General features: G+C 41.3%; 1 long non-coding RNA gene across 2 annotated transcripts in view; it reads right to left on the reverse strand.

Annotated features, from left to right (window-relative positions):
• LOC147141259 (uncharacterized) overlaps window positions 1–21,558 on the reverse strand; it is a 139,813-nt gene that overhangs the window by 64,195 nt on the left and 54,060 nt on the right. For both annotated transcript variants that reach the window (XR_015088454.1, XR_015088453.1), the window contains one exon: window positions 16,990–17,075. This is a non-coding gene — a long non-coding RNA (uncharacterized LOC147141259). The remainder of the gene's footprint in view (window positions 1–16,989; window positions 17,076–21,558) is intronic.

Here is a 21,558-nt window from a genome sequence, read left to right on the forward strand (position 1 = left end):
CAGCCTAAAAATCCCAAGATTCTTGCATTCAAAAGCTCTTGCTTTTACTTCAGTCAAGGAGTTTGTTTTAGACAAGTACTGTATTTGTACTTCTACTTAAGATAAGAGTGTGAGTACTTTTGCCACCCCAGACTAAATAAGACAAAAGTGTAGGTCAGCTTGGGGTTATTTTCCACATGCCCCGTGACTTTCTGCTCCACCAGCAGTCCATGCTCATCATGTGCTGTTAGTAAACACCCTGCCCTCAAACGCACCTGCGACCCCGACTCTGCTCGACATGACGCAGCCCAGACAAATTACTGTGTCTCTCTCTCCTCTGTTCCATCTAATTCCCAACCAATTCCCCAAAGAGATGTCTGACGCTGTCCGCTACTGCAGTAGAAACACACCTGCAGGTCATTCCTGAGGTTCCCATGAAGGTCACAGCTGTCATGCCATTACATTAGAAGAGTGGGTTCAGGTTTAAATTGGCAGACGATCAATCCTTTGGGGGTTAAATGGTCAGAAGGATGGCGTGAAATACCGATGAGACAACAACAACAATGAACAGACCCAGAGGCTTTCGCGTCTTTTTCTTTCGCTGGACGATGAACCCCCATATAGTCACAGTTTGTCATTCACAAATTTAACTATTCACGTGTGTCTGTAGGACTCACAAAAACTCAGAGGTGGGCATTCGGTCGGACTGACAGACCGGACAGTCAGTCCGTCCCTGATGTACGCCTGACGAATTGACGAATGACGGGGCACTTCTGAAAAATGACGGCCTGACAAATGTCACAGGTTTCATCCCTCAGTCTAATTGTCACTAACCGTGTCCGTCAGTGACGGACACCCGCTTTGCTGATGATTTAGGGGGTAGCTGGGGTTTACTGTATCATGATACCGATATCGATGGCAAAATATTACATTATTGAACCGTATTAGCACCATAATAGCACTGAAATGGTATGCGATTTTCACTGGTAGTGCTTCATTCTTCATTATGGAGGTTGCCTCGTGAGATTTTTGGCTATGGAGCACTGTATCTGATTAAAACAGGGAGAGAGGAGCCCTTGAAAGCCTAATTGATTACTTTCCTTTTTTTTTGTTATCCAGTCGCACGCACACAACCACACACGCATGCACGCACTCCTTCACTCTGCTATAGTGAGATGAATACAAATGCGGGTAACGCAGGACCTTGCACCTGTCATGCCAGCTGCGCTCAAGCTTGAGCGACAGTCAATGCATTAGCAATGGCTATTGATCATTTTTGCCTTATTCATGAAACAAAATTTTCCATAACATGTAAAGCCAATTTAATCAAACTGCTGCCATCATAAAAGCTTTATTAACCCTTAATTCTATTTTTTAAGTAAAGTTTGCAATTATCATCATGTCTACAGCTTCACTGACTTAAGACTTAATCATTGAAAATGAAACAAAAAGCAAGTAAAGCAATTCACCTTTTGAAGGCGCCTGACAAACTCGTCATTGGTCATTATTGTATTCCGTTTCCAGCGTCATGATATTTACATAAGCATCTGGTGGTTGGCAGAGCCCTATCAGAGACATACTGTATCAATTGGTAGATTTAACTAAAGCAGGACGCGCGTGCCTTCACACAGTCACCCGGCTTACCACATTCAGAGCAAGTGACAATTTCTTGATGGGAAATGCCAGTTCCTGATGTGAAGCTTCACATCTATTACTGACTTCCATACAGAAGTTGTGTCAGCTCTGTTACACTTCTTGTAGGGCCTCAGATGCCAGGAAATTAAAGGGTCAACATCAACTCCCTCATTCTCCATCTCTGCCTTTCAGAAAAAAGATGAGGAAAATATTTCTTTGAGCAGCACTGTAAAAGTGGCTAACCTCTGACTTTTCATCTGATTAGGTTGTTTAAGGCTTGGCAAGCTGAAGGGATGGATGGATGGATAGATGGATAATGGATAGATGGATGGATAATAGATAGATAGATGGATGGATAATAGATAGATGGATAATATATAGATAGATGGATGGATAATAGATAGATAGATGGATAATAGATAGATAGATGGATAATAGAGAGATAGACGGATAATAGATATAGATAGATGGATAATAGATATAGAAAATCAATCCTCTTATTCGTGTTAAGGGTATTCAAATTCAAGAAAATAATGGGACAGAAAAGTCAAGGGCCTTTTTTTCACAATAAATAAAATGTGCGATTAACTAGGAGTTAACTACGAAAAAATGCGATTAATCATTAAATATCTTAATCGATTGACAGCACATATATATATATTTTTTTTTTTTCTGAGTCCAATAAAAAATGCAATTTAAATTCAAGCCCTGCAAAATCAACAAGGAATACAAATTGGCAACACATCTTAGGAAAAAGGCCATTCAACTTGAAAATGTCAGACATTTTAATTGAATTAGTCCAAGTCCAGCTGAGTTCAAGTTGCATCCAAGAAAACGGAGCACACAGAGCGCACCGTGCTGCTCACATTGCTGCAGACGAACGGAATGAGCCGGCGTCTTATCTCGGCAAACAGACTGCGTGCTTTTAATGAATAATTAAAAGTAGTGAAAACATTGGCACGCGTCGGCAACAATTCTGCTGATGCCATAGCTGCTGTGTTTGGGAAAGTTGCAAAAACATTCATTAAACGAGCGCACTGATTGGGAGTTTACCACAAATGGGTCTCGTATTAAACTTCTGGAATTTGACTTGACGGAAAATTGATGTTAACAAGTACAAAATGTTTGTTAATCCAAAAGTGATTATTCCTTTGTTATCACTCTATACATTCTATTGTCTTGTGTCTGTTGTTAGTGTTCCATATTTGTCAAACACGACCTATCGCAGTTCTGCAGTAAAATTTCAGGTTTTTAAAGAGTGTTTTAATGGGATTTTGGGAAAGATATTTTAAGACAAACTATAAAACATGTTTCACTATAGTTACATACTTTCCATAAAATTAAAGCTAATAATTGTTTCTGTTCAAAAATATTTACCATGGGTATAAAAAGTGTGTTTTTAATAAGTTAAAATGTGCAGAAAGCATATGGAAGGGATATTTAAAGGCTTACATTCTTTTTAAGATGCTTTCATCAACTATGGGTCTGGAACGTAAACCCTGCAATGAACAAGGGTTACTGTATAGATATAAAATATTAATCACTGACACAAATGTAATTGATTCATCAGTGACAGCTCTTTACGGTCCTTCTCTGGCCAACCCCAACCCCCCCCGCCCCCATTTCATCTGGCTGGGTTTGTTTGTTCTCCCACTGGCCTTTGGCTGCTCTGTTCTGGCTGCATGCCAATTTTTCGACATTCGCGTTTTTTGTTGGGTGAGAAAGCATCCCACAGAGAGGGTGGCCATGAATGCATCTCCTCTGTTTGTGTGTATTAGATGTAACACACACACACACACACCAAAAAAAAAAAAAATCAACACATGCCACAACAAATGAGCACAAACATAACACTTGCTCATTTTGGTTATGTTAGAATTGTGGCGTGAGAATGTGTGTGGAGCTTTCTGTCACTGCTTGGACAACGATTACAGGTATGACATTCTTGAATGCCAGGTAAAAGGGGGCAGCACAGTGGTATGGTGGTCAGCACGTCTACGTCAAAGGTTCTTTGAGAACTCTAAGTTGCCAATTAGGGTGAATGTGAATGTAAAATGAACTGAATTTAACGAACTGGTTCACACAAATTCTCCGACTTGTCAAGTAAACAGAAAAGATAGCTTGCTACAAGACATTACGTTTAGGTGTTTCTTTGACAATTTATTACTAACCCATTTCACAATTTGAACTCCCTACATCCACTCGGTCTGTTAATCCTTGAAAAGGTGTTGCGCGCCATATGCGGCTGGTCTATTTTCTCACAGGTTTGAGTACCACATGATCTGCTTGGCAAAATGCGTAAAGGTTGTCAGGTCTGCACTAAGTAATGTTTGCATAATCCTATGAACAAATAAGTTATGCTACTTCCCACTCCTTTTTGAAGATGTTAATTCGAAACTTGATAGTGAACTACCTCGAAAGCCTTGTAAATGCTTATCCACAATGTTCCTTTCATGTGCGTCAATAATAAAACTGGAAGCACGTCAAATGTGTTGCCGATAGCGGTGAGGATCCTTCAAACTGCGTTGCCAAGCTTTTGTTATTCTTGTGGTCATTAGCAGACAAAAGGTTTTACCTCCACTCTTCCTTTCAGTAAGAGCGAGTAGTTATGACAGACTGACAGACTTCACCCATAATAGAAAATCTCACAACCTCTTCCTCCCTTGGTTTTAATTCTGTTGCAGAATTCTCCAAAGAGTCCTTGTCAAAACGGCTTGAAGGATAATCAATAAAAGGTAAGGACTACGTATTACAGCGCACCGCCTTTTGAATTTCAAAAAGCAATTTTGCACACTGCTGTGACAAAAACGAAGCCACATCTAGACCGTCTCATTCCTTGAAGGTGAACAGGAACGGGGAAATAGATGTGTACGACAAACAAAAGTTGAATAAATACCATAACCGACTGCAACTCATTTTGTAATTCAAAACATGACATCTCTACCCCATTTAGAAGCGCATTTCTCGACTTAAGTAAATCCCCAGCCAGTCAGTGGCTTGTCGCAAATACCTTTCTGGATTTCTATGCATATTTAAATTAAGCTGTTCTCAGACCTATGGCATTATCCTAATATATGCACCAAAAAGTGTTTACTGAATTTTTATCGTGTACCTTTGGCAACATTTCCTCTGGAGATGCATTTCTGTCCACCGCCAGCAACATATTTGACAGACTGATCACAATCTACTGGTAGGTCAGTGTTTAATGCTGTTCTGAGTTGAATTTGTCTTGTACATACAAAGTCTCCTGCGGCATATTTATCGGTCCTGAAGGAGTCGATGCAAGACTTCATCTATCACTCTTTATACATGCTCCCCTTCCGTATCTCGAGATCGGTCGCAAACAGCATGCCTGAAGCGTACGACCATTACATGGCATGTTTGCTACGTCATAGCTTCAATCTCGCACTCATGTAAACGCAACATGGTAAAGGGGGAAAAGTCCGTCATTAGCACAAAAGGTAATCCTTTAAAGACGTGATAGCTGTTGACGATAGATAGGTGAATGTGTTTGTCTGAACTTACAAACCAATGAAACCACAACGGATGACTAGAATATGTTTCAAGATGCTGGTTGCCCTCCAATGTGTTCAAATTGAGAAAAATAGAAGTAATTTAAATAAAGTTTAATTCCTTCATTCCAAGGTCATGTTTTTTTTTTTTTTTTTTACTAACAACACGAACATCGTTGTACAAAGGAGCCAGAAAAGAGACGTGTGCCAATTTCTTCGTACGTATTTGTCATCATGAGCTTTTATTGTCTGCTGAACTGTTTCTGTTTTTCCAAGCCTCTGGTAGTATTTTATTCCTGGCCTAGGGGAACCCGAAACATAACCACATTAAACGCTCCCCCCCAGTGTGCAGGCCAGTGTGCACGAGAACTATATTTATGTGGTGTATTTTTTTTTTTTTTAAGTCGGAGGGAGAAATATGCCAACACAACAAACAAAGTCAATCTAAGGACCCTTAATATTCTGTCTACAAAATGAAACAAATCAAAGACAAACTCTTAACCTACCTCCTACTAATAAACATGAGAAAACAGGCAAAAATAAAAAAAAAACGCTAAGATGGAGGGCTCAGAGAGAGGTTGACTGCCAGCACTTGGCGGTTTAAAAAAGCTTGCGTTCCTCCTCTGACCAATCCGATGGTAGCAATCACCTGAATCGGCCAATCAGCAGGTCACACCTGTTTGCAATCTGGACACACAAACTTCCATGCCCACAAACACACACCCACACTGGAAAACAAATCATTTCCAACAAAACATTTAAGGAAAACTACACAAATTAACAGGGATGTAACAGTATGAATGGGCAGAGCGTCAGGCGCACACCTGCTCTGCATCATCATCATTATTTAGGTTCTCAAACACTGGAAAGATGGGAGCTAGTCGCTGGAATATTGTTTATTCCGTTGTTTGCTCGCAGTCGATCGCATGTTTTTTCTCCCTCACTTTTCGCGTTGTAATCGTTTCTCTTTCCCATGCGGAATTAATTCCGGTTTTCCTATCTTTAGTTGTTTCTTCTCTTGAAGAAAGGCATTGGGTCCCCCAAGAGTGGACAAGGAATAAACTGTTGCTGTTCTGCTACGACCTGAGGTTCTTCAGTGGGGGCACGGATCTGAGGGGGCGTGTCACCAGGGAGTTAGCAGGACTCAATTCCTCATCTCTCAAAGGTTCTGGTGGACCAGGCTTAAGAAAGACATCAAAGAATGAATTGCCGTTAGCTCTGTCTGTGCCTGCAACAAGACGTCACATTAACCTCTGGCCGGTCTGCTACAGCCGCTTCCCGCCCATGGTCTCGCCATTCCCTTGGACTTCGTTACTGGTCTCCCCGTGTCCTGTGGCAATTCCGTTATTCCCAACGTGACGGACCGATTTTTCAAGATGGTCCACTTCATTGCTCTCCCTAAATAGCCATTTGCCCTGGAGACTGCTAAACTACTTGTCAAACTACTACTACTTATCATTCGGGGCATCCCCGTTGACTTGGTCTCTGACAGGGGACCTCAGTTTTCTTCTAGCATTTCTTCCGGTTTTCATCACAGTCCAATAGCCAGACAGAGTGGGCAAACCAGGACCCGAAAGCTGCGCTCAGCTCGTCTGCCAGTCCTGCTGCGCCCACAATTCACAATCGCATCAGATCAGCCACAGCTATGTCTCTGTTTAAGAGGTTCAACCAGAAATATGCATCTTAAGTTCATTGAAGACTCAAAATTGAACAATGTCCAGAGGTACTTAAGAGAGTCTACATCTTCCAGTGTGAAACCATCAGGTCGGATTGCAGGTTGTTTGGCTTGCGGTACTAGGGACATAGTGAATTTATTTTGGGGCAGAACTGATACATTGGCCCGCAACAGGTGCGTGCTGATGCTTGAGTACTGTTTTTATGACACCAGTATGGCTCTTCTACTGTATAAGCAAACGTATAGCAGTCGTTCAAGTTATACCCGCATACCGTATATTTCCATATCCTCTAAACTCTTTACGGCTGTGGGTAAGATGGAGCCTATGCCAGGTAATTTTGGTCAGGAGGTGAGGAATCCCAGCATGCTAACGTACTCGTTATCAAGCAGTTAGTAAAATATAAAGTTAGAAAGTTTATCATCTTGTACGTACTTGAGCATGTTTGGGTGTTTTGCCGAAACGAAAACACCAAAGATTAAAATTGCGTTGCCGGGTGTACAAAGCATACAAGTATTTTTTTCTACGACCAAGGTCTAAGCCAGCACAATGTTGAACACGTGACTGACTTAACCTTCTTTTTGTAGTGAAGGGCAGATTTTCTAAAGCTCCACGTGTTAATATGATAATGCCTCTGTGTCTGTCATTCATTCACCTTGAATTGAGAGTTACGCTTTCTCCAAGGCCGTATTATACCCATATACTGCTTTTTCACAAAAGACCCACACTGCCACAGTGTAGAGTAAGAGGGAGAATTACAGGCTTCGCTCTTCCCCGAAGTAACTTGATTCAGCTTTCTATGAAGCAGCCTACCTGGTTTTCAAACAATGCTTACATTAGATGGATTCAATTGAGCAAAATGAATGGTGACGGGGGACCCAGTGTACCTCAGCAAAGGTGAGGCAGACACATTTGGGGAGATCCAACCTTGCAGTATGTGTCTAATCTAACAAGCTGTCCCATCATTTTTACATGATTCAATGTTAATTCACCTAATGCAATTTGGATGGATGACCCAGGCTATGAAACACAGAAGAGACCAAATATCTTGTCGCTTTGTTCGGTGACTATATAATAACATACACATGAATAGCCAAGTAACACATGCTGTGAATAAGCAGTGTGTCCGCGGGCTGGCCCATGCTGTGCGTTGTGAAACATCTTCACCTATGTTATGTAAGTGATTTGAAACGCAACCACCTCTTGCTCCGCCAGTCACCTGGAGCTCTTCAATGTCCGCATGCCACCGCAATAAAAAGTCTCTCCCCTCCAGAGGTTCTGAAAAGTGACTGTCGTAGCCTAACCATCTAGGCCATGATAATGTTGTCCATTTTCATAGAGGCAAGTGAGGGGGTACTTGGCTTTTTCAATAAACCTCCAGTGATGTGTTTTGTAATTCATTGGTTATACTTCACCGTAAAAGAAAAAAAAAAACCACACATTCTGCTCCTTCAGCAGGCCATAGCACTTCTCCCTAAATTGCCTTTTCTCCAACTGCCATTCGTTATGCTTTCCACTCCACTGCGCAGATATCATTTATTTATTTCATGAAACAAAAACCCCAGTTCCAACAAAACATCCAGAGCGACCTACAAACTGACACTTGGAAAAATTGACAGATAGGCAGCGGGATACAAAGGTGGATCGATGACAAATGGAAGACGGCTATTACTGAGCTAGATAATTAAGATAATTGGTGCAGAAATTGACAGATCATGGCGAGTGGTAAGATATTAACGTCCAGTCTTCACAGAAAGGTGGTGGAAGAAAAAAAATAGAGTGGTCTCGAGTTAGTGATTCCCCATTACGGGGAAGTCAATTTTCCCTCCTGCCTCTCTTTTATCTGGTACAATTATGGAGTCTGTGTTTGTCTGGTGGCAGGGAAATAGGCTTGCTTTGTTTAGACTGGTGTCAGCTATAATGAAAACGCACCATCAACTCTGAATGGTGGCTATATGGAGTGTCTATCTTGACGGCGCGCAGATAATAACTATTGATTGCTGTTTAGAGACAAGAAAAACGGAGTAGAAGAAAGAGCAAAGTACGGCAGACGTACTGAGTATTAAGGTTAGACATGAATTAGTTTCCCAGTTTCAATCATTGGATGTACAGTGTTGCCTTGAGATAAGATCTTAATTCATTCCGAGACCATGCTTGGATCATCAGGCCATCAAGGATAAAGAATATATGCTTGGGAGTATTGTTAAATTGTCTGTCATCATGTGTTGCACCGCCGTTAGAGTTCAAGTAATTGTTGCTTAAAGCATTGTAACGCCACCACGTAGATGGTAGTCTTTAGTCGGTCTATGGCGTTTTGCATTGTTTGTTAGCATTAGGCTAAGTAGAGGCAAAGCTATGTGATTGTTTCCACTCTTGGTTTGACGATAAACTTCACCGGGGAGCGGCAATAAACACTCGCACTCACACATGGCCTTTATTTATTTGCTATGGTATGGCTTCTACAGTGTGTCATTGTTTTGTACGTGAAGCGCTTTGAGTACCAACGGTAGAAAAGCGCTGTACAAGTGACAAGTGACAGCCCATGAATTGTAGTACAATCCTTCTTCTTAACATTGCTCTAAGACAGTTCAACAGACATTTAATCATTTCACTATTTCATACAACAGTATTTGAATCCAAAATGAGAAACAGTAATCTCTCCTCTATTTCTGCAGGCAAAACTCAGTGTGATTGGTTTTAATTCAACTTCCACATCCCAGGCCATTGATTTTCCTGAATTACAGTCTTGACCATTTACCATAAGAGCACTCAGATTCCTGCTGAGAGAACACAGTTACCGTTGCAGTATTTTGAACTCAACAGGGAGTAAAAAGGAGTGTTTTAATCTATTACTGATTGTGGCTCGCAACCCAGGTCCAAATAGATCTGGGCGATATGTGAAGCAAATCAGTCAAGAATATGTTTATGTGCAAGGGTATATGATAACAATATGACGTTGAATACTTTTGAATACTCAAACGGTTGTGCTCTACTGAAGCTTTATGCGCTTTGGAGCACGAATGCTAAAACATGTGTTCATTATGGTTTCTCTGGACTGAAAATCCAGGCATCAAATCCTTCAGATTGCATTTAAGCAGCATGAGTTCTACCTGACTATTTGGGAAATCCACTTTTGAGCTTTTGTTTTAGATGTAAATCACACAAAAATGAGAGAACGAATGACATCACAACAATTCATCTTAAGCTTACAATTGGTATGATGATCGCTACAACGCTATTTACAGACATCCTTTATACCTACCTGAGAGTTTTCAAGGTAGGCTTGACAACCCGTTTGTTCTTTTGTCCATAGGTATAGGTTTTGAGAATGGGTCAAATTAGCATATACCAATACCAGATATAATTCAGAAGAAGATATTATGTAATGTAAAGTTAGATCTGATCTAGAATGTGCATTTAATTGTATCCTGGAATATTTCACAAAACATCAGTCGAATACAGATCCCTGCAGATGTTTTACTTGCATACTGAATATGATATTAAGTACAAATCTTAAATATTTGTGGAAATGCGTTATTTTTTTTTTTTTTTTCTACCAGTCTTGATCATCTACGAGTGCGACACTGCCCCCAGGCTCTATCAGCAGAAGAAACCACGTTACGTGAGGTCAGCTGTACGTCTCCTTGCTTGCTAGCCAAGAGAAAGAGATTTAAAAGCCACTTGCACACCTCCCTCGCTCTCTTTCTCTCTCTCTCTCTCTCTCTCTCTGGCCATCCAGCCTCAGCCCAACATCACAAGGTAAGAACCTTTGCCGCCAAAGGCAATGGCTAAGCGTGAGTATATCTGAGGGTTGATCAGAGATTTTAAACACTGAGCCTTCAATTCTACAAATGCTCCCACCACTATAAGCCAAAATAAACCCGAGTAAGACGAGCTTTCTTACCCACCTGGGCAGAGATGATCCTCCACCTGCTATACTGATTCTCAATCTCAGTCAATCTCAGTCCTTTCACTAACTTTAGATGGAGAAATCCAGACTAAAGCTGTCCATTCGTTGTACTATTTTAGATGTGTTACTTTTACTTTTCAAGCGTATAAATTCAATTCAATTCGAAATTCAAAGCGGCTGAAGGACTCACACTATACGGACTGTCAGAGAGCCACGACTTGATAGCTCACACTGTGTTTGAGTCCTTCCGCTGACGTCCTGCGGGTGTTGGTAGTGCACGTTTCAAACTGATGCCAACTGATACATCTTTATCCATTTATCCACTTACTATACAGTTCAGGGTCACAGGGAGCTGGAGCCTATCGCAGCTGAAGCGGCTAGAGGGTGGACTAAACCTGACATAGGTCAATAGTCAAGCACAGGGCACATTTAGAGACCATTCACACTCACATTCACACCGTCGCTAAATGGGAACTGCGACAACGCCACCTGCACGGAGATCAGGCGAGTGAACCATAAGAGATATGCGTGTCAGAAACATTTGGAGTTTTGTGATGGTTGTTCCACTAATATGGACTACCGTGATGCTTCATGAGAGACAGTGACAACCATTTGACCCTTGAACGAATTATTTATTTCCTATGGGAAAAATTATTTTAAAATCCGAAATGAAGGGCGACCAGTGTCCCCGAACTGAGAGTTTGTGCCGTATCTGAAAGGTGATTTCCAAACTGAGACCTAGTCATGGTCATTAGTAGCGATAAGAATTGATGAGAATTAAGCGATTCCAATTTTATTGACAATACTGTCTATCGAACCGATTCATTTTTGATTCTGATTGTGGGTGGGGATCAAAGAATATGCAAGGAAAGCTCTGAACCAATTGCGAGTCAAGCAGCCAAACGATTTCTAAGAAGCAAATGACTTGTTTTTGGCTCCCATCTTTAGTCACTAGTCTAATTTTGATTAGCTTTACATCCAGTAGAGTGACAATAAATCGGAGAAAACTTGCAAAAGTGCAGGCCAGTGACGAATCATCTTGAGGATCAACAGGGGTGGAATAGTTATTGATGTACTTTTTGAAGGAGAAAATATTTGTCAAGCAAGAATGTGTTTCTTTTTCCTTTCCTTTGTGTGATTAGTGCTGCTGTGGTCGATTCCAAGGGCTTACTTCTCAAAATGAACCGACAGTCTGACTCAAAGATAAGTGGCACTCCTTTTCAAAGTTGACCTCTTCTTCCCTCTAGAACTCATGCATGGAAATTGGTCACTTGTCCAGACGCAGGATGGTGACCCAGCAGGAGTAAAAGTAGTTGGCAGGAATAAAAACTGTGAGCGCAGAGGCAGCCACGGGGTTGAGCATTCCTGCAGCTAGCACGACCCTCACGTTGCATGCACAGTTTGTACATTTACCGACGCAGCTCAGTTTCCATGTATTAATTGCATCATATGCGAATCCCAATCAGTGGTACAGGATCACAGGGCAATTCCACTCAGGTGACTTTTGTTGCCAAGACATGTTGCGCAAGAAGTGAAGGTGATTGAAGGTTCAAACAAAAGAAAGCAAAAGGGTCAGGTTTAGGAAGGGCCAGCTCCGTTGTCTTGCAGCAGGAACAAAAATGAAGACACGGCTGCCAGGCAGGAAATGAGCTTGGGTTTAATCAGTGTGGGAAGAGTTTTCATAATAAATTAAACATTTGTCTTTGAAATGTTTTGTTTTTTTATCCACTAATGTTATCAAAGAATTGTGAAATGTCTTTTTGATAACGTTAAAAAAAAGGCAGAAGGAAAGGTTGGGCTTGATATTTATCATCGTAGCTTTCAATAAAGAGATAGTTGGCAGTAGGTCTAACTGACCTTCTTCACTAATTCTCCAAAGTCTATAAGATAATCCCATACGTGTCGCCCCATTTCAGCTTCCTATTTCTTCTTTCCAACTGTGCCTTACATTGATGTTGAATATAAGACCACAGACAGATTGTGTGACGCATGCAATTTTGATGAAAATCAGTGGGGTGCAGCCCACTGTGTTTAGCTGTCAACCAGAATACCAGCAGGAGAGAGTGAAGAAAATACAGAAGGAAAGGGGAAAGGAGGAACCCATCTGATGTTTTATTCAGGGTTGTGCAACAACAAAGATGCAAGATTTTTTCTTTTTTTTTTTTTTTTTAAGATCCTCCATTTAGGAGATGAGACAATTGAGGTGAGACCATTTTGAAGGCTACGCATGACAAAAACACTTGCAGGGAGACAGTTCAGAGAGCGTGAGGATAATCAGGCCTCCAGTAATAAACCATGACCACAGCCAATGCCACATTTATGGTGGCTGAGTGTCTTCAAACGATGGCACACTGAATGAGACAAGCATGTTGCTGCTCCCTGACAGCGTACGCAAAAGAGTCAGTGAGCGGGAGTGAAGTAGCATCCAAGTCCATGTGTCATGACGGCACCCTTGTTTTTGTTAAGCAATGTCAGTCAGCATAGACATCGTCGTATGGAGTTGCCACATGGTGGATGTGGCTCAACATTACATAGCTGAGGTCGCGTGGTCGTGCTATGGACGGCAAGGTAGTTGAGATTGAATCACCAGTGCCTGTGCTGGATGCGGTCAAACAGTTCCCTCCAATTTCTTCAAAGACAAAATTAATCGACAATCCAACAATATCAACTAATGATTCTGTCCATGTCTCATTGCGATCATATAATTAGTCCAAAAACTGCTCATATCGTTTTTTGGGGTGAAATTTCAGGATGAACCTCGGTCAAGTTAAAGTGCATTTTAGGTTCATCCAGAAATTTCATCTCAAAGTCAAATATCAACCAACATTTGGTGAGTAATGAATCTTATACATATACAGTATTTCAAGAATAACATTCAACCCGTACGGTTGAATGTAAAACAGTATAACCATAACCATACATTTCATATTTGACCATGAAGTTGAAGGAAAAGTTACAAAGGGTCATGCAGAGAGTCAAACTTTCCATAGCAGACTCGAGCAATCCTTCAAACCCAAATACCCGTGTTAAATTGGCTTGTCAGCATCTTGCTAATGATGCAGGAAAAGATTGTTTAGTAATTCCATGGACCTAATAAACCATTTCAGCTAACAAAGAGCAAAAAAAAAAACAATTGTTGTAATCACATTTATAAATCCTGGGTAGTTCATCCATAATGTAATAGAGCAAACAAAGAAAAACATCCGGATTTGGATAAAAGGGATCAGCGCGGCTTTTTTATCATTGTGCCTTACTTCTCCTCCGTTTCCCGGGAGACCTCTGAGGCCAAGATTGCCTTTTGTTCCCAGTCCTTCATTAGTTAAGTTGATGTGTTAAAAGATTCTTCTTCTAGTGAAGTTGATGATTTTCTTTCTCATTTAGAACTGACAAGACAAGAGAACCAGACGTAAAATGGAGTGTTTTATAAAGTGCTTCAACATTGACTGCTGTAAGTTTCAAAATGTATCATCCTAGCCTCATCTACTCTACACACCACACTGCTATCATAGAGATTTAGTAAAAAGATACAGAATGAGACACGGAGAAGGCTTATTAATAGTCGTTCTGATGCACCCAAAAACACGAGTGCTGAATAAAGTATAACCGCCGTGTTCCATCTTTATTATTTCATAGTCACCACGTTGGCTTCCCACAATTCCTCTCGCTTTCTCGTATCAATTTTAGCCTCAGGAGGGTTATTTTGAGAAATGGCTGAGCCAAGAACAAATCCTCTCTCATTGTTGTTGTTGACTTATTCAGTTATTCGACCATGCGGCAAATGGACACATTCTCCACAAATGGAACCTTCAGTTCTGAATGATTAATTATCAAAACCCTTTGGTGGATGTTTTTAGCAGCAAACGGCTCGTGGCTGGTTCTTGGGCCATCGCAACTGCAAGGCTATTACCGGTAAGACAAGTCGAAAACAGCAAAAACACTTTCGAATTAACGGAAGAGACAGTAGTGCATTTGACATGGCCTAATATGGCATCATCAAGGCTAGTTATCTTAGAAAACTAAAAAACAAAAACAAAAATACCTAGTGTTTTTTAAAGGTTTAGGCCTTTAAGACAGATATTCCAGACTGCAGCTCAATATTGTCATGAGTGCATAGTGGTTACATGAGAAACAGTAGTAGTAGTTTTTTGAGGTACCAGCTGTCATTTGGTCGATTTTTTTTTTTGACTTTTTTGCAACCACATAGCTTTGCCTTATAAGTCTGCTAAGATTGATGTGAACAAACAATAAAAAACACCATTCACTCGCTATCAATGTCAAGCCAAACAAGGCATTCTGATAAATATTGCGTTTGTGGGTTTGTGAGTTAACCCACCTGTTTTAGCCATCTCCGGGGGCGGCCATTTTGTCACTTCTGTCGACTGAAAATGACATCACAACTGCTCAGGGCTCAGGTCAGGACCAATCACTGCTCAGTTTCAGAAAACAGGTCAGCCGTGTTTGGTCGTTACCTGAGCCCTGAGCAGTTGTGATGTCGTTATTAGTCGACAGAGGTGACAAAATGGCTGCCCCCAGAGATGGCTAAAAAGGGGAGGATTTTGCTGCTTAAATCATATTCCACAAATGCAATATTAATCATATTGCTGTGTGACCCTGTGTGACCTATATCTTTGCAGCTGTAACACTGAAAATTTGCCCACTGTGGGATCAATAAAGTCATTCTTATCTTATCTTCTCATCTTATATAACTAATGGGCCTGCTGAGAAACATATACTTGAAAAAAATATGTTTGGGTTGATTTCCACATTAATACAATACAATCTAATAATACATCACCTGTCATTTCTTCCCACCAAATTCTTAGTGAATGCATCAATACGGACAATTGCGCCATTCCTTAGATTGAGGGCATCGAACTCTTCCACTACCACTAACAGTTGCGGTGTCAGTAAGTGCACTGTGTCAGCCAGAGCGGTGAGTGGAACCAATGCAGATGTGATTAGTCTGGCTAGGGGGTAAATGAAAACCATTATCAAGCTTTTTCTCTCTGCCGCATCTTAATGCGAAACACAGCAGAGGTCATTTGAATTTCTAAATCTGCACTGGCAACTCTCATTCGGTGCTGGACAATCTGGAGGGAAGACGACAGCCCTACCTGCTGAGATTGTTTTGTTTTGTCATGTGTCTTGGAATAAGCAACATTTTCCAAACGCAAGAGTCAAACATCCGTTGTTTTTCCACCCATTACGACCTGCAGGGTAAATGGTCTGGTTGTTTAAATGTTTCATAGAACCCAAAAATGAAACAAATCAGCCACTGCGATACGAGAAAAGAGATTCATATGTACGTGGGGCTTTGAGATACAAATTTATTTCCTTCCATGACCACACTTGTAACACGAAACACTCGCGGCATTTCCCCATTAAGATGAACTGAAATGCAAGGCACGAAATACGCGGATTCGCATTGCACTTTGCGAATGGACGATTACGTCAAAACGAAAAACTGCAGAATAGGGAAATCATTGAACGCTAACTCATTACGACCGTAACGTTCCGTGATTTTTCCGGATATGTTCAAAAAAATAAAACAAACATCATAGTGACCGCCACTACTGAGGGCTTTTCGTATTCCCTCCGCCACCTCTGTGCAGGGGAGGCGGGCAGGACAGCATGTTGTGTACACACACATTGGCCACCAGGAGGCAGCACAATGCCGACAGGGATATACTGGTTAAAACTGCTCAGTAAGCCAGAGTAATAGTAATCGTTCCTCGCAGAGGATAACGAATATATGGCCGTGAGTATTGTTGTATTAGTCATCTGCATGTGTGTGTACACACCATGTAATTCTCTTTGTTTTATGTTCAGTTCGAAAGTAAACAGTGAGTGACAATTAACAGCTTGAAGCCTCTTTTCTTGTTCAGATCTGCCAAATTGTTTACTACTGAGTTCACTGCCACTACACAGCACTCGTACCTCAAAATGTTTGTTCGTAAGTCAAAGCAGAAAAATGGACAGCTCGTACTGTATTTAAGTCGGGTCACTCATATCTCGAGGCACCACTGTAGAGTACGTCAAGACGCATTTGAAAATGAAAAAAATGCCAAGTAATCTAGCACTGTCACCAATTAGGTTCCAGGGCTGTACATGAAACTAACTTAAAAACTTAAAGATTCAATAGATTCTGACGGCTTTCTTTAATGGAATATTTGTAAGCGAACGCTCTGTTGTGCTTGCCATTTACACAATATATTGCAGTTCTACGTGTACATATCCAAGTGGAGTATGACAGCGATGAATTCAAATGTAACATTTTTACCTTGCTGCATTGCTCTCTCCATTGCTGTGATAAAATACACTTCCATGCTGTTAGTTGTTTGGCTTCAACTGTCCTCCATTAAAGCTCTGAAAAGTGACAAAAAGCCCCAAATATGCATTAGTCAATTAAGTACGGTACACAAGAATCTCAGAGAGGGAAAAAGAAGAGTTTAAGCCAGAAACCAAAATGAGGAAAATAATGACTTAAATTTTCCTCTCAGGTGTTATCAGTGCACAACTTCCAGAGTTTGAAAATATATTTGGGCAAGTTATTAACACACAACTTCTCAGCAGAGTTATGGAGTTTGTTTGCTAAATACCGTTTCAAGTCAGTGCAAACGAGTATGTTATTTGCCTTTAATGAGCGGTGAAGCATTGCATGCTTAGGAAAGCTTAATAGTACAAAAGGGACCCATTCAGAATGATGAAAGAGACTAATCCTACCAGCAACACGCTTCCATGGATAAAAAAAAAAAAAAAAAAAAAAAGACTGTACAAACACAAACAAATCTTTCATTAGTTTAAAAAAAACAGGAACTATTTGGACTCCATACACCACGTGTCAAACTCAAGGCCCGGGGGCCAGATCTGGGCCGCCACATCATTTTATATGGCCCGCAAAAGCAAATGAAGCACGTCAACTTCAATGATGTGTGCTGCAATCTGTATCAAAATGTCAAATTGTCGTATGGAATAAATAATGTTGAGATGTATGCAAGCGTTTTTGGGTTACATTATTAGAGTAACTTGAACAATAGCTGAACAAACTATTATTCTCGACGTCTGATTTTAAAACTAGTCATCCGTCAATTTGTTGCATACCGTGTACTGTATGTAATAAATAATACGAGGAGGTGCTTGAACATAATCCCTCCCATTGGAAAGTGTAACGACAATGTGGCCCGTTGTTTTGGTGGAAATTGGCACACTCGTGTTTGTAATTGTATTTTTACGAGTTACGCAGCTTCGGTCAAACAAATGTGGGGAACACTCTTGTCCTTTACATTTAGTAATAATGTTGTTCAAAGAGGCGGAAAGAGCAGCAACATGTTTCCATCCGGCAAGGACGTAATTGGTTGAGTGCTCAATGTTGGGCCACTTTTTTAGGCAGATAAAAGCATGTGTGCATGTAACCGTTGCTTTCCACAATGCAAGGTTGACAAGGTCTAAGTAACACCAACAACATTCGGACCGCAGAGCTTTTAAATCAGGCTAGACGTTGAAAGTAATACGGCAAACAGCAATGCAACGAAAAGTACTTCCATTTATCTTGCATACACAAAATCGAAATAAGACATACACACTGCGAGGCAAATACATTGGCGCGCGCACGTGCTTTCTTGACGTTGTAGGTAAATGGGATAGAAAAGTAGCACTGCGTAGTGGGTAATGAGGGCTGATTGTTTGTGACTGCGCCGTACTAAGGCTGATTTCCCAGCTGAGGAACGAGGGTTTCGCACACATCACGGCTGTCAGCAAAAGGCAGAAAATGGACCCCGTAGCGTCAACGCGGCTCAGAAAAAGACAGCCAGATCCACTTCACTATTTAGCTTCAGACATGCCGTCTGAAGCTAAATAGTGAAGTGCGCACGCGGGCAGAGAGCGATGATGTGTGTATTTGTAATATTTGGTGAGGCAATTCAAGTCTATTTGCATGGAAATATGCACTTGGGCGTTATACAGTGGAGATGTAGGAGGAGACGCGGGTGCTACTAAAGCGCAGGCACAGTCAATTACTGACTCACAGGCAGCATTTATGCCGAAATTTGCATGACAGCTTGGCACATAATAAGAAATCTTCCTTATTGGCATTTGCCTGTGTTCCGTCCAAAGTGTAGCGTATATTATAAAGATTTCTCTTATGTAAAAAGGCTATAATGTCTAGCAATGGGTTGCTAGAATACGGTTGTGAAATGCGTTGAAGAGATTACCTTGTGAAAGGAAACCATTTATTGTTGTTTCCTTAATGCGTTATGGTTCTGTTGAGAAAAATTATTTTGAAGTGATGACAGGTGTACCCTGGCACAAATAATTGAGCAGTAATTAATGCCGCCAATAAAAAGGTCTGTAATTGACCACCAGGTAAGCAGCAAAGCATTACTTTAGTCAAAAATGAAATTCCTCAATTCACTTCAACACACTTCCTTGACACCAAAATGCCACGAGGTGGCATCAAAGCAATATATATATTTTTCTATTTTGCCCCCCCTCTGAAATATAGGAAACCAGCAATTTTTTTCCACATCGCCACACAGAACCGAAAATGGCGCAAGAATGACAGAAAATTGCAACATCAATAATGTGAACATGTCCTCTGTCTCCAGCTCAGGTTAGAAGGCAGGCAGGTAGATGGAATGCAAGCCGCTTTCACTCCGCACACAATGGAGCGTTGTTATAGGAATATATGGAATATGACTTCAAACATCGGTTATGTCCGTGTGATTGTCTATTTGAGAGTGTTAGTTTGACTTTAGGAGAACTTTTAACAAATTGCTGTGAAGCCGTTTGCCTACAAATGTATTACCCTGGCATGTTGCTCCGCCAGATTTGCAATTGTAGTAATTCTTCAGGGAAAGTAAGTAATAGCACCTTTATCCTTTTTGACATATACTGCCATGTGAATCCCTCATCTCATTATTACTGTTTGACACAATTTCCCTGAAGGGGCAGTAGAGTTACCGACTGATTAAAAATTTAGCTGACTGATATGCCTGAACAAGCTGAACTACAGTAATTTTATGAGTCTGAGCTTGGATGGAAGTCTGTCATCAGCAGAGTTAAGCAAAAACGAGTTGTTACTTAAACAGGATCATTTTGAAAGGAGACATAGAATGCATTGATTTCGCATACAAAGCAATAAAGGTGTCCTGTGAATGGATGAGCGAGTGTCTGATTGCGATTGGATAAACGAGCCAGGGGGTGGGGCTTGTGAAACCGAGGACGACAGAGAGAGCGAGCGAGCTTGCGTTAGGAGGTGAAAACAGCCCGTTGACGACCGAAAAAACGATTAGTGACGTCATCGATTAATCAAAGTCGACTCCACTTTCATCACCTTAGCATTGACTGGAAAAAATTCCGAGATCATTTGACCTCTAGCTCACCATATTAGCGCCGTATGCCAACGACGGTGTCTTTTTGCAGTGCATTCGAAACGTTTGAAATACAGCACGGAAAAGATGAGTGATGCAGTCACGACAAAGCGGCTATTAATTCCCTTAAAAGACTTTGAATAAACCTAAAGACTGAGCCTCCTCTTGCATTGAATCTTCCCCGGTTCAGCCCAGACTCTCATCCTCAAGAATGGCTCCTATAATTCCGTCTCAACTGACATGTTTATGCAAATATGACAGCAGATATATTTCCCGCCATACCGGAATCTCTGTCTCCCGTGTTGCGTCTCCGCCGGGTGTCAAACTGTCCTTGAAGAGGTGACGAGGGCAAACAAGGAGGACTATTGTCACCATATGTCCCTCTGCATTATCAGGGATCTCCATCCATACGCTGTCATTTTCATATGCAAACGACAACAGCAGGCACACAGAATACCGGAGTCCTTGGTGACTTTTTTTTTCTCTGAATTTGCTAACTTCGTCTGACTTGGAAGCATCCAGCTTGCCACTGACCTTGACACAACGCCTGTCAACAGTGTCTAATTATCCTTTCGCAGTGGACCGGCTTCTCACGTTCTCCCTATTGATTTTGGTCCTTTTGTACCTGAACATTGTCATTAATCTGATTATGACAGTGTATGAGTCCAGTTCATTAGGCTGGCCCAGCTGTAACGGAGGCAGATGCCCACCGGGCCATAAGGATTCATCACGGAGCCACTGAGGCCTGAAGAACACATCACACAGGAAAACGTGACGCACAAACAGACACACAAACACACAGAAAAGGGATCGCATCACTCCCAAATTTTGACAACTCAAGTTGTATAAACTATGAACATTTTGCTTGAGATTTAGGAAAGGGCCTAAAAATACCAGACTTAAACTACTTTCAGTCCATTTTTTTTCTACGTATTTTTGTGCGCCTCAGGAATAGATTTATGAACGTTTTCTGCAATGTGTTTTAAAAAAAGCTTCCAGTTTTTCTGTTGGTCTGTATCCAATATGGAGGGAGCCCATAATTGAGCATAGTGGTCAAATGATGAGCCCAGTTTAAATCAATAGAACACAGCACCCTTGGAAAAGCTTGTTGCATTTGACATTTTAAAAGGACGCATGTTTTCCTGGTCGGGCAATAGAATGGTGGCTGTTGTTCTTTTGTAGTGCACAAATTGTTTATCGACTTGGAAATGTGTGAGGGGTCATTTTATGTCAGTGTTCCAAGTCCTCCAGAGACGTCAGCAGCACATCGCCACCACCCCCCACACCCCCCCCCACCCCCGTTCCTGTGTGTCAATACAAGATTCAGTCAAGAAAGGCGGGCTCATAAGTGCTTGATCGAGTTGTTCAGCGTGACGCGAGCATTCAGAAAGCGATTGTGACCACTGGGGTCCAAAACCACCACATAAAAGTGCTCTGAATTTCTTGGGGGTGGAGGAATACCAGCAGCAAAATTGGATGCA

Source organism: Filicampus tigris, chromosome 10 (genome assembly GCF_054856515.1).
Source record: "Filicampus tigris isolate MCC_2025a chromosome 10, RoL_Ftig_1.0, whole genome shotgun sequence".
NCBI classification, from domain to species: domain Eukaryota; kingdom Metazoa; phylum Chordata; class Actinopteri; order Syngnathiformes; family Syngnathidae; genus Filicampus; species Filicampus tigris.